At 38.8% G+C, this 12,653-nt stretch overlaps 1 protein-coding gene across 1 annotated transcript in view; it reads right to left on the reverse strand.

The window, feature by feature from the left end:
- SERPINE2 (serpin family E member 2) overlaps positions 1-11,068 on the reverse strand; it is a 57,662-nt gene extending 46,594 nt beyond the window's left edge. Inside the window, exon 1 of the mRNA XM_063442461.1 lies at positions 10,959-11,068. The gene's annotated coding sequence lies outside the window, so the exon portion shown is untranslated. The remainder of the gene's footprint in view (positions 1-10,958) is intronic.
- Between the last annotated feature and the right edge of the window lie 1,585 nt (positions 11,069-12,653).

The raw sequence follows: 12,653 nt of genomic DNA on the forward strand, positions 1-12,653 counted from the left end.
TGTATGCCAAGTTGTGCCTCAACAAGCTAACATATGATATTAAAACACCCAAGATATATTTCTAAAAAAAAAAAAATTTAAAAACATGACCCATAGCTAGAGCTTTTACTTTCCTATTAACTTGTGCTAAAACTCAAGGGTGACAGTACCTCTTTAACTACTATTCAACACACAGCACAAAAAGAAAAATGGTTCAATTTATACAGACGTAAGTGATTATTTAAACAAGAAAGAAATGCCCTGAGCCATTGCATGTTAAAAAGATTTCCAGAATGATGCGACTATTCAATCTATTAACTACACTGACACAAAATAGATGTCTGTGTAACATAAGCACCGTGTTCTGGGTTTATATCTAGGTCTGTCAAGAAGTACACCGTGTACCAATGCAATTGCTTCAGGTAAAGCAATAATTTTTCATAGTAAATCTCAACAATTATTGGCATATTTGTATGTTTACCTAGGACAAGGGATGCTAACATGTGCGCAGATATTTTAATTAACTAAAAATCTGTGTTTCTGCAGTAAACAACCACAAAGTAAACGAACTTAAATTATAGCCTCACTTGCTCTTCACGATGTTGCTGAGACGTGCTTAAAATCCAAATTTTAAATTAGCATTTAAAGTATCTGTTGGTGCTTGCTGGAGAAATGTTAATGCCACACTGCAAACTAACAAAAACACAAAAGTTTCCACAACTTTTCTAAAAATAGGAAAATTCAAGGAAGCAAAAAGTTTGCCAGTAGTAAAAATAGGCTAGCACTTCTCATCACACTATAATTCTGATGATGTTTAAATGAAGTTTTCTATGGGCAAAAGTGTTTATATACATTGATACAGATTTAAATATATTTGAAAAATGCACTACTTCTTTGGGGCTTAGATTTAAAGTTTGTCAAAATTGTACTAGTTTTCAGTAGATAGTCATACTTCCTAACAGTCCTCAGATAGGTGGATAGTTCTGATATTCCGCTTTCCCACCTTTGTTCCTGATTACCTATCCCACCTTTGTTCCCTGGTGTCCGGCTGTGCTTTGAGCACTTTGCACTTGTGCAACCTTAAGATGGACTGGCGAGAGCAGCCCCCTTTCCAGATAGCCTATACAGTGACACTTTATAAGTAAGCCTCTTTTTCGGGTGCCTGTGCCCTTACACAGGCAAGGCTGCCCCTTATTGCTGCCCACTGGCATACCTGCAACATTCCCTGCCCACTTTCTGGGACAGAGGTAGGAAGAGAAGAGAGCAGGCTGCAGGGAACGGCTCTGCCTGCCAAAGGAAGTGGACTCTCCCTTTATGAGGGAGAATTAGAAAAAAAATATACAGAGTTTTCCAAATCAGAGTGCTCACTTCAAAGACAGAAACCTGCTCAAATATTTTATTATACACCCATGGCTAATGAACCTCTTTTTGCACCAAAACCAGTCTTCCCAACATTCAAAACCAGTCTTCCCCACATGAGGGCTGGCAAGAGGTTTGGGATGCAAAAATCTAACTGACTCAGATTTTTCAACCTACCTCACTCTCCCTGCAGCCAACAGCAGCTTGGCAGTGAAGACAGACATACACACTCACTCGTTCACAGTTACACTCACTCAGGGTTACACACACACTCACATTCACCGACAGACACACATATACACTAACTAACAGACACGCATTCACCGACAGACACATGCATACTCACTGATAAGACACACATGTACACTCACTGACAGAAGTGCATACATGACAGATGCACACTCACTAAATTTCAGACACATACACTGGGACACACTTATATATATGCAGACATATATACACTCAGTGTCAGACACACACATTGACTGACAGACACACATAAACTATCTGACAGACACACACTCTCAGTAACAGACACACATACACACACTGACAGACACGGATACACACAGACACATGCTGAAACACACATACAGACACACATACACACACTGACACACTCTCGACACACACTCTCAGTGACAGATACACACACACTGACAAACATGTATACACTCTCACTGACAGACACACTCACTAACACGCACACACACTCTAACAGACACACACTGACTCTCACTAACAGACACACCGTAGCACTCACTAACACACACACTAACACTTACTAACAGACACACCAACACTCACTAAAAGTCACACACTAACACTCACTAACACACACACACACTAGCACAGTCACTAACAGTCACACACTAACACTCACTAGCAGACCCACTAACAGACACACACACTAACAATCACTAACAGACCCACTAACAGACACACACACTAACAATCACTAACAGACACACACATTAACACATTTACAAATCTGTTTTAAAGTTCAATCCATCCAGCCTCCCTACCAGTGTATTTGTGTGTAGTGTCTGTGTGTAAATGCAAGGGTGTGTTTGTGTGAAGTGCGTGTGTGAATACAGGGTGTATTTTGTCGATTGTGTGAATGCAGTGTATGTGCATCTCATCCCCCTTCCTATGTCATGCATTCTCATCAATGCCCCTTGCTCTCCTCTTTCATGTCGCCCTTCCCCTACTTATACTCTGTACTCTCCCTTTTTATATGGAATTCATCAATGCTACCCATCAATGCTCCCTATCTACATGCCCTTTATCTCCCCATGCATCTCCACTTTCCACATGCCCCTTTGTCTACCCTTCCATGTACATTTTATCTATGCCCCTTCTACTTCTCTGGCAATTCTCCTTCTTTCTGTGTCTATTCCAAGACCTGCCCCTTCTTTCTCCCATACCACTACAATTCCAATCTAACTAACAAACTAACTTCCATTTTTAGTGAGCTCCTCTCCTAGTTGCTAACTGGACCAATTCAGCCTCATTCGTGATGACTGGGGTTGTAAAGGAGCCATGAGGAGCAGGACTTGGGTAATTTTCCATTCCAGCTCCCTTTTACTACTGTGCAAGGCGCCAGGGGCCAGCTCAAGTAAAGTTCCTTATGGCGGATTTTTTAAAATTTTTATTTATTTATTTTAAATTGTCATCAGACAGAAATCAAGACAAAAAATACATTGCATATAAGAAAGGGTCACATCATATGTCTTTCCATTAAAGTTGACACAATGTAGTAAATCAAATGGAGGTGCAGTTTTGTAGCAGAGTCACAGATATGCAGTATGAACAGCTTGTGATACGACGACAAGGTTTTTGTAGTTATATATGAAAATAATTTAACTATAGTAAAAACCGTAGTTAAACAGAGGTAAACCAAACTTGCAATAGCCTCTTGCGTTTGGCGAGTGTGTGTATATAACATAAACCTGCTTAGGTGTTAGCGGAGTTCCTCGTCTTGGATAGTCTTAGTTGGAATGACAGGTATTAGCAATAAAGATGAACAAGAAAAGATAGGTATATAGATGGAACAAGCTGGAAGCCTTCAATGGGGGGGGAGAGCAAGAATGTATTAATTTCGTTAATTTTTAATATAAGATTTTGTGTAAATTAAAGATGGTATTTTCCCTATGTGCGTACTGTAATGTACTATGCTATGGACAAATGTGTCAGCAATCTTAGAACCCAGTTAGAGTCAAATGGTTTAAATTAATCACGTGAAAATGGGGGGTCTAATGACTTTTGATCTGCTTTTAGGTGCTATTGATTAACCCCTTAAGGACACATGACATGTGTGACATGTCATGATTCCCTTTTATTCCAGAAGTTTGGTCCTTAAGGGGTTAATAACATTTAATAATAGTGCATTATGTTAAGACAGTATATGCACTTAAAGTATCCCTCTACACCCATAAAGCTTTATGTCCACGGAGTATCCTATTTTAAAGTTAGTTTATAAAAGTGCCAATTTTTTCATTAGAATAAGAAATGCCTCCCTGGCTGTCAATCAGGTTTTCTTACTCCTTACATTAGCTCGCATTGTTATCTTCCTGTTAAGAAATTGAAAGTCTTTTCAGGGTAAAAAATGTGAGGGCTTGCAAATACGGCAATCATAAGAACCACAGCTTTTTCAAGCTGTTTTAAGATATACCCCCAAAGACTACATAAACAATAAATTAGTGCATCTACTAAATAGCTATTTTGCATCATTTTTTTATTTTTTACAGTGGAGTGATTGTTTAATTACCTCGTTGGTTTTTTTTGTTTGTTTGTTTGTTTCATTTTAGCTTGTTCATCTCCCTTCTGTATTTGGGTGGTTCAAGTGTTCCTTTCCCTCATTTTACATTATTTTTGTTTATTTTTAATTTGGATTTTACTTGATTTTAACACACATGTTTGTATCCATGTCAATATATGAAAACAACATAACAAATGAAAACATACCGTCGCAAGGAGCATATTTTTTTTTTTTTTTTTTTATATTTTACCAGGATGGATACGTTGAGATTTCTCTCATTTTCAAGTGTGTCATGGGTCCACAAAACATTGGATTGTTACAATAGGATACAATATTACAAAAAATACAATATACAAACAATCTAAATACATACACACATATATAAAGTTAACATATAATAGGTGATAAAATATATATTCAACAATGACAGGTGCATTCTGTTGTGAGGTATAGTGCCATAGATCTCTTAAAAGATTTTAGATTGAATGAAAATTTGGCTGTGTCCCTGAGATTATTCCATAATTGCGGTGCTCTGTAGGAAAATGAAGATCGAGCCATTTTATTCTTGTATTGCGGTATGCTAAATATCATGCTAGTACTGGATCGGAGGTTACAGGAGGTCGGATCAGCTGGGGAGAGCATTCTACTCAGTTAGAGTGGGAGCTTCCCAGAAATGCTCTTATGCACAAGGCTGGAAAGATGAAGAGTGTGTTAGGATTCCAGCGATAGCCAGTTTAGCACATTGCGTGGCTATACGTGTAGTAGTAGAGTGCAACGTATATGTCATCTGCACTTCTTGGGCAATGTTATCTTTTGCTGTTGCTACATAGCATTCAAGGGGCAAGTGATCTCTGTCACTCCGCTGGGTGGAAGCTTCTGGGTAGCTAAGGTGGGTAGGGGTCATAACTAGGCCTGTGTAATACATAGAGAGAGGTGAGACTAAACCAGGGGTGTGCAGGACACTTGAACCAAGTTGGTATGGCATTGTCTGATTGGTGTTGGCAGTAAGGTTACTGCTTGAATTAAACCCAGTTCTTGCAGCCTGGGGCTGTGATGTTCCTTTCTATAGGGCTGACCGATGAGTTGGGTTTCTCCTGTACTTGTGCGGTAGATTTGGGCGGCTCAGCTGGCACTCCTAAGCTATTGAGGAACAACTCTGGGTTGTTTGCAGAGGTCAAGGTGAGTATTGCGTCCCCTTGTGTGACCATGAGGGAGCCCTCGATTCCCCAGCGGTACCTGACTGAGTGGTTGTCTTATTTCTGCCAGGACTGTAAACTGGAGGTCACTATATAGTGCCACCGAGCCTTTCTCAAACTGCACTGTCCCTAGGGCCCTGGATCGAGTCATGAGAGCGGCTCTTGCTGTGACATCCTTAGTGACGATGATTGTTTCTCTGGGTGCTCCTTCTGGGGCTGCCGCTGCTTTTCGGACTCTAAACGCAGATATCACAGGCGAGGGGTCAGTACCACCTTTGAGGCCCATTGTGGCAACCAACTTCTGTGTGAAGTCCAGTAGTTCCTCTGTCAGGGACACCTTTCAGCCTGATATTCCTTCTTCTGTGCCTTGACTCCAGCACACAGCCACTGTACTTGATGAGAGAGGCTTTCTATTTGGCTTTGTGTAGCCTGTATCTGACCATCCCCTACATCCCCCATAGCCTATTCTCTTTCCTCTGTGGCATTGAGCCTCTGCTGGATAGTCCCATCTCCCTTTGGACTTCCTTAAGGTCTGATTGCCACACCTGCCTAAGGTCCAGTAGGAGATTTTTAATATCCCCTTTTGTGGCGAGGGAAGAGTCCTCATCTGACTCTCCGATGGATTCATTCGAGGTATGAAACTCCTCGTCCTCATGGGACTTTTCTGAGGCCTTGGCTGCTCGCTGCACCGTGGGCACCATCTTAGGAGGTAAGTGCTCCGCCGGCCTTTCAAAAGAGAGCCTGATATCAGGCAATCCAGAACCCTCATAACGTCTGATTTTTTTTATTTTTGCGCCCCATACCTTCAGCTGGGGGGGTGAGGTGCCATAGGTCTGGAAGGTAAATATCGGGTAAGTGCGGGTTTCTGCTGTGTTAAAACGTGTCTGGTGCCATTAGCTGTACTCCACGCCCCCCTATTTCACATTTTAATTTGTCATAGCATTATAGATGTCTTCCTAACACAAATGGTACTCAACCTTTAACGTTGGCATGGTCCCAGGCAGTCTAGAGTGTTATGACATATAAGGTGCTCTGTACGTCGACTCCAAAGTCTAACAATTAGTTTCCCCCCCCCCCCCCCAGATTCTGTCTACAGGTTCTTTAGATTTTCTTCAACTCGTGGAAGATGTAACACCTCTTTGAGACGCTTCTACAATATCTTTCATTTTCTTTTCTTTGGCATTCTTTACTCATTCTCCCACGTAAATTTTTCACAGCCCTTAAGGCATTGCTGTTGATGTTGTTAATCTGCTAGGTGTAGAATTACTACTTATTGGCTTGCATCTAACAGTCAAATAAATTACAGTGAAAAGAACTGCCAGACATCAACAGGGTATACAATTCTGGTCATTTGTAAAGCTTTAGTTTCTGTCATGTCTATGGGGAGCCAAAGGATATTTTTTAACTTGTCAGCTTTACTTAATACAGTAATTCTTTCTTTCTATGTGAAATATGATCCCCCATAGGAAAATTTCTGTATGATCCAGAGGGTACTGTGATACCACCTTAATGTAAGACGTTGGTATTTGATATATTTGAATTTAAGGAAATACTTAATAAAAGTACTTTAATTAGTGAGTGAAAAGGTTATATTTACATAATTGTCTGAGAGAGTCTATTACTAGTGGTACTCTGCTAGAAAGAGATTGGGAAACACATGAGTATGAAACCACATAAAGTTAAGAAATGCCTTGTAAAACTAATTAAAATGAAAACAACCAAAAAATATGCAGTTCTCTTTTGGTTTACTGTTAGAGAGACTAGTATTATAAAGTGCTAAAAAAAATAAACGTTAATAAATAATTACTATGTTTATGTACTTTTAGCACTCTAGTCATTTACTTATCAAATAGCTAGTTGACAGCAAATTTTCTTACCGCACAAAATGTATTCTCAAGTTACAATTACAATTGTCCCCAAAATCTGTCCCCAAAAAGTGTGGCACAAGCACATCACTAGCCTCAGGGCACTAGAAAACAGTGCTCTCTGCATTGTCTGACCACAGTGGGTGTGACCGGCTTGATTGGCAGGCATCCTATTGTGCATTCAATAATTGCCTACACCCTTTTTAGGTGGGTCCGCCCCCTGAAGAGCAGGTTTGCCCCATTTGAATGGAGCCAATGATGCAATTGTATAACCAGTCAACTCCACAAGGGTCCTGTTTTTCAGGAAGCCAATGTTTAGGGGTATGTTATACAGAATTCTGAGAGGTGACAAAATGTCCGCAGAGTTAAACTGACAGGAGCAGCGGACAATTGATTTCTGCAACAAAGTAGAGAGTACTTGTACCAACCATGACATAAATATAAATTCATTTTTCATATTTGAAAGAATATGTATGTTATTCAACCATGTGTATTTTTGAGAAAAAGCAAAAAACAAAAACCATGCAAATGAAAGGTATGTACTAAGAACACATATATACACATGCTAGACTTCCTTTATCTTTGTTGGTTCGGGCTACATTGCTGCATTGTGTGGAGGTTGTGAGGTGGACTCTGAACACGTGGTTGTTACATGGTTACAAGGCTTCATTTCAGGCAAATATGGAAGCTTGCAAAACCATACTTACCACAGATTCTTAATATTAGCCAAGAAACAGTTACTATAGTCTCACTGGCATTGTGTCCACAGACTTCATTTTTGCATTTTGGTGGCACATATAGGAATTTGCATTCCTTAACATGCCAGCAAGGTGCTTATAAACACCAATAATTGAGGTGTGTTACCATTTTTGATGATCTTTTTTGCTACACCTGCGAGAAAAATCGTATTTCTGCTTCTATATTATCATTTAATTATCATGGGTACATTACAATCCAGAGTCAGTAACTGATTAATAATGTTATATGACTTTGACCCTGGTTGACTACGGTATCGCACAACAATTTTCAAATTTATGGACCGTTTTACAGTTGGTAACACTGCCAAGTCAGAAAAATAATGTTAACATAAAGCCAGACCTAACTTTTTTTGCACGTTGTCTTTTAAAGGTCAATAATATGCGGTTGACAGCAATTTTTTTTTGAAAAGTGGCACATTATATAGGTTTTTGATTACATAACAGGTTGAAGATTACAGACAACTAAGCGTATTGATGATGCTAATAGATGATAGCTGTGTTATTAACCTACTATGTTCCACAGTGTGTATGTTTGTGTTTATTTACATTGCTCAAATGGACTTTTCAGATATTGTGCATATTTGTATGTTATGTTACCAATTGTGCTGTTGTATTTTAGAGCTTATTTGTCCCTTAAATGGATGTAGCTGTTTATTGAGTAATCACTAGATGACATTGCTTGCATACTTCATCAAGTCAGGGCAGGTGTTTTAATGTTCACTCTGTTCTTGTGCAAAACTATGCAGAGTTGAATTCACTAAGTGTTCAATGTATAAATAACCCCCTATTGTCAGGATAGTGATTGCCAAAGCATGAGAGTTTAAAGGACCACTCTAGTGCCAGGAAAGCATACTCGTTTTCCTGGCACTAGAGTGCCCTGAGGGTGCCCCCACCCTCAGGGACCCCCTCCCGCCCCTGGAAAGGGGAAAAGGGGTAAAACTTACCTTTTTCCAGCGCAGGGCGGGGAGCTCTCCTCCTCCTCTCTGCCTCCGTTCCTCCCCGTCGGCTGAATGCGCACGCGCGGCAAGAGCTGCGCGCATTCAGCCGGTCACATAGGAAAGCATTCATAATGCTTTCCTATGGACGCTTGCGTGCTCTCACTGTGATTTTCACAGTGAGAATCACGCAAGCGCCTCTAGCGTCTGTCAGTGAGACAGCCACTAGAGGAAATAGGGGAAGGTTTAACTAATTGATAAACATAGCAGTTTCTCTGAAACTGCTATGTTTATAAAACAATTAGTTAACCCTAGCTGGACCTGGCACCCAGACCACTTCATTAAGCTGAAGTGGTCTGGGTGCCTAGAGTGGTCCTTTAATGTAAGGTTTAGGGCCCTTTTGTATTGAGCTGAAAATATAAAAGTGCTCTTGCAAAATATTGTAACTTTGGGATTGGGATTGCTTCAAAAAGCGTTATCAGCTCATCGAGAGACATATACAAATCTATAAATATAAGATAGTCCTCTCAATCTGATAACAGATACCAAATGAGCTTAAGAAAAAAAAAAACTATAGTTCTGTAAAGGATTAACTAAAAATAGAAAAATATTTATTGTTTAAACATACGTGTTTAGGTATGCTTGATCAGCAGTCTATATGCACAAAATTGCGGTTTAGTCCTTCAATTATGTTCTAAATTTTCATTCCATATGTCAAACAAATGCTACCCTAATGGTTTTTGTTTGTTTGTTTGTTTGTTTTCAAAGCAAATGGAACTCAGTAGTGGAAGGATTAACCAAAAAATAAATCTTAAATGTAAACCGTAGAACAGTGCTCGGAATGCCTAGACTTTGAAGATGTACTGTCCAAGAGGCAGTTACGAGTTGTTCACTGTGTGAATTTGGATGTCTGTTAGATTTGTGATGCAACACTTCCGTTACAACCAGCATCAGTTAGTGGGAATTTTACCGGAATTCAAGCTTTGCAAAGCTTTGAACAATGAAGGGATTTATAGCCATCTTACAAAATTCTCAGGCGTGCACAGTTAAATTTTATGTTGCAAAACCCAAATCTTCCATCAAATGATGGAATTCTTCTTTTAATGACTACTTGTTAAGTGTTAGGGAAATCTTACTATAATTCTGATATTCATTCTTCATCATTGGCTGTTAAATTGGGGTTAAATTACAGATGCACCAATAACTTATAAAACTGACATTATAAAATAAATATAGAAAAGTATAAGAATAGAAAAAGGGGAGCGAGGGAGTTAAACACAGCAGATATGCAAAATAATTCATTCTACAATCCTGTAAATTCAAAAACTTAATAGGAACATATATACATACACAAATACTGTATATGAAAACCTACATTAATTAAAGAGAGAAATAGTATTTACTGCATGTATCACAAAATCGTGTCAGATTATCTAGAATGTAGAACCTAATTTGTACATGAGCTTTAAAATAAAACTCATAAGACGGAAGGCAGAAAGATGCTAGGACAATCAATCTGAATGAAAGTGAGATGTCCCAATAGAACCCTCTCATGACACAATAAGGATTTACATTTCAGTACTGTGTTTGGATAACATAGTAGCAACATTGGCTATTTATACAAAAATGCCACTATTTGCCATTGATTGGACAGGGCATTTGACAAGATAGTGAGGAATGTGATGCTAAGTACTGTAACAGACTGATAAAGCTAAGTACAGACATTGCCCAGGCACATTATGGGATGAATTCTGGAATAGTTGTTCTCCACTTCAGCAAAGTAGGGGTTAATGGTTCCAGGTTGCAATCCTGGGCTCTCATTGCATCCTTTAAAGTATTTGTTATAAGATAAAAAAAATAAAAAATTATTGCAATGCCTACTTGAAGAATATAACAAAGGACATGCATCCCAGCAACTGACATAGTTAACAATAAAAGGTTAATTGACATTCAGTGTCAATAGATGGCCATGGTAGTCAAAGAGTTAAAAGTGTCCTGGAAATACAATGTAAACAGCAGAATATAATAGATACTGTAACTGTTACTGGGTTCATTGCCTTTTTACCCATTTAGACAGAGATCCACCCTTAGTACAAAAAACCTACCTCTTGCTGGCCAAGGTTGTTCCTTTTTTTCTGAGACACTCCGATTAGCTTCAGTCCTTTTCAGTGATCTGATGTTCCTCTGATGATTTTGTGCAAAGATCCAGTTAAACCATCCCTTTGGCCGCTCCTCCTCCTTTTTTTCTTTTTTTTTTTAATTTGAGTCACATCACACCCACCCCTTGCCTCCCCTCCTCCTCCGTCTGTCTGAGTCTTGGCTGCACTCTTGAGAACATGATTTTTCCTTTGTCTTTTGGTTTTTAGGCACAATGCATTGCAGACTCCTCTGTTTCTGAACAGATTGCTTTTGCAGCAAATGTTCTATGGGCAGTTAGCTTTCTAGGGATAAACTACCCTTCATTAAAAATTCATATGTATCAGCCCCTGAGCCAGTAACAGTGCTACTTGTCTCTTCATTCAGCATTCATTGCCATTAGTTCTTTGCAATGACATCTCCAGGGGTATTCGAGTGATTCCACTACCACACAGGAGACAGTCATAACAAATAAACCACTCAATGAAGTATACGATGAAGGACTATATAACAAAATGTAAAACCATCTTCTAGCCAAGGACCTCTCGCCGCTCCTAATTACAGATATGTGTGGCTAAAATAATTTTGTGAAGCTTGGTTTTGTGTGGTCACTAAGGGCTAGTTTCCAATGTTGTCAAGATTCACAGACAAGCCCCTTAAAGATGTGCTATTAACAATAGTGACTACCCGCTGTTTCCACACTAGAAAATTTTAACAACTGCGACTGGAAGTACTTCACTGACAAGAGTTTCCCAAAGACAATAACCGGAGACAATAAGCACTACTTAACAACTTGTTTACACGGTAAACGCTACCTTTTACAGACTGTTATCTCAGAAATGAAAACCTATATCAGTGAGGTGTAAAGACAAAATAAAAGACAAATGCAAATTAACAGTTGCAAACACTCTATACATCACATAGGGAAAAATACATATTACATATGTCAATATTTCTAAAGCACGTACCAAAGCATATCAACCATCAATAAAAAGAAAGCGAAGGCTGAAAATATAAGTTAAAATATAAGAAAAGTATATATGGCATTCAAATGAACAAGTCACGTAACAGAAATTAACCACAAAAGTTAGGGCAACAAATTGGACCCACAATCACATAGATATGTATAAAATCATAGTTTAGCACACCTAGTGTACATGTTGTTTTTGACAAAGATATGGATAGTTTAGAAAGGGTGAAAGTTAATAGTGGTAGGCCGCAAAACATTGGCCTGGAGGTTGGAAACCTGGCACGAATATCTACCAGCTGTTAATTATAACCGTTTTCGACTGATATTTACCAACCACAGCCAAACAAGCCTTAAGATGGGTGAATTATGTGTTGCACAAAGTCTGGACATTTTTTTCAGGGTTATTAACTAAAATGGGATTTGTGAAACATTGTCTTTAAAATTTAGGTGAAAATTTAAAACTGAAAGCAAAGCTGGCTGAGGTTTTTTCTTTTTTTTTTTTTAGACCAAAATGTGAAATTCACTTTAACCCCTTAAGGACACATGACATGTTTGACACGTCATGATTCCATTTTATTCCAGAAGTTTGGTCATTAAGGGGTTAAGTTCCCAGCAATTCATATTTTAGTGGCGAACCCGTATTAACTAAAAGTGAATTTTGGTGAATTTGCAAAATTAAAGTAAAAAAAAAAAA

This window comes from Pelobates fuscus, chromosome 2, assembly GCF_036172605.1.
Source record: "Pelobates fuscus isolate aPelFus1 chromosome 2, aPelFus1.pri, whole genome shotgun sequence".
Taxonomy (NCBI): Eukaryota; Metazoa; Chordata; class Amphibia; order Anura; family Pelobatidae; genus Pelobates; species Pelobates fuscus.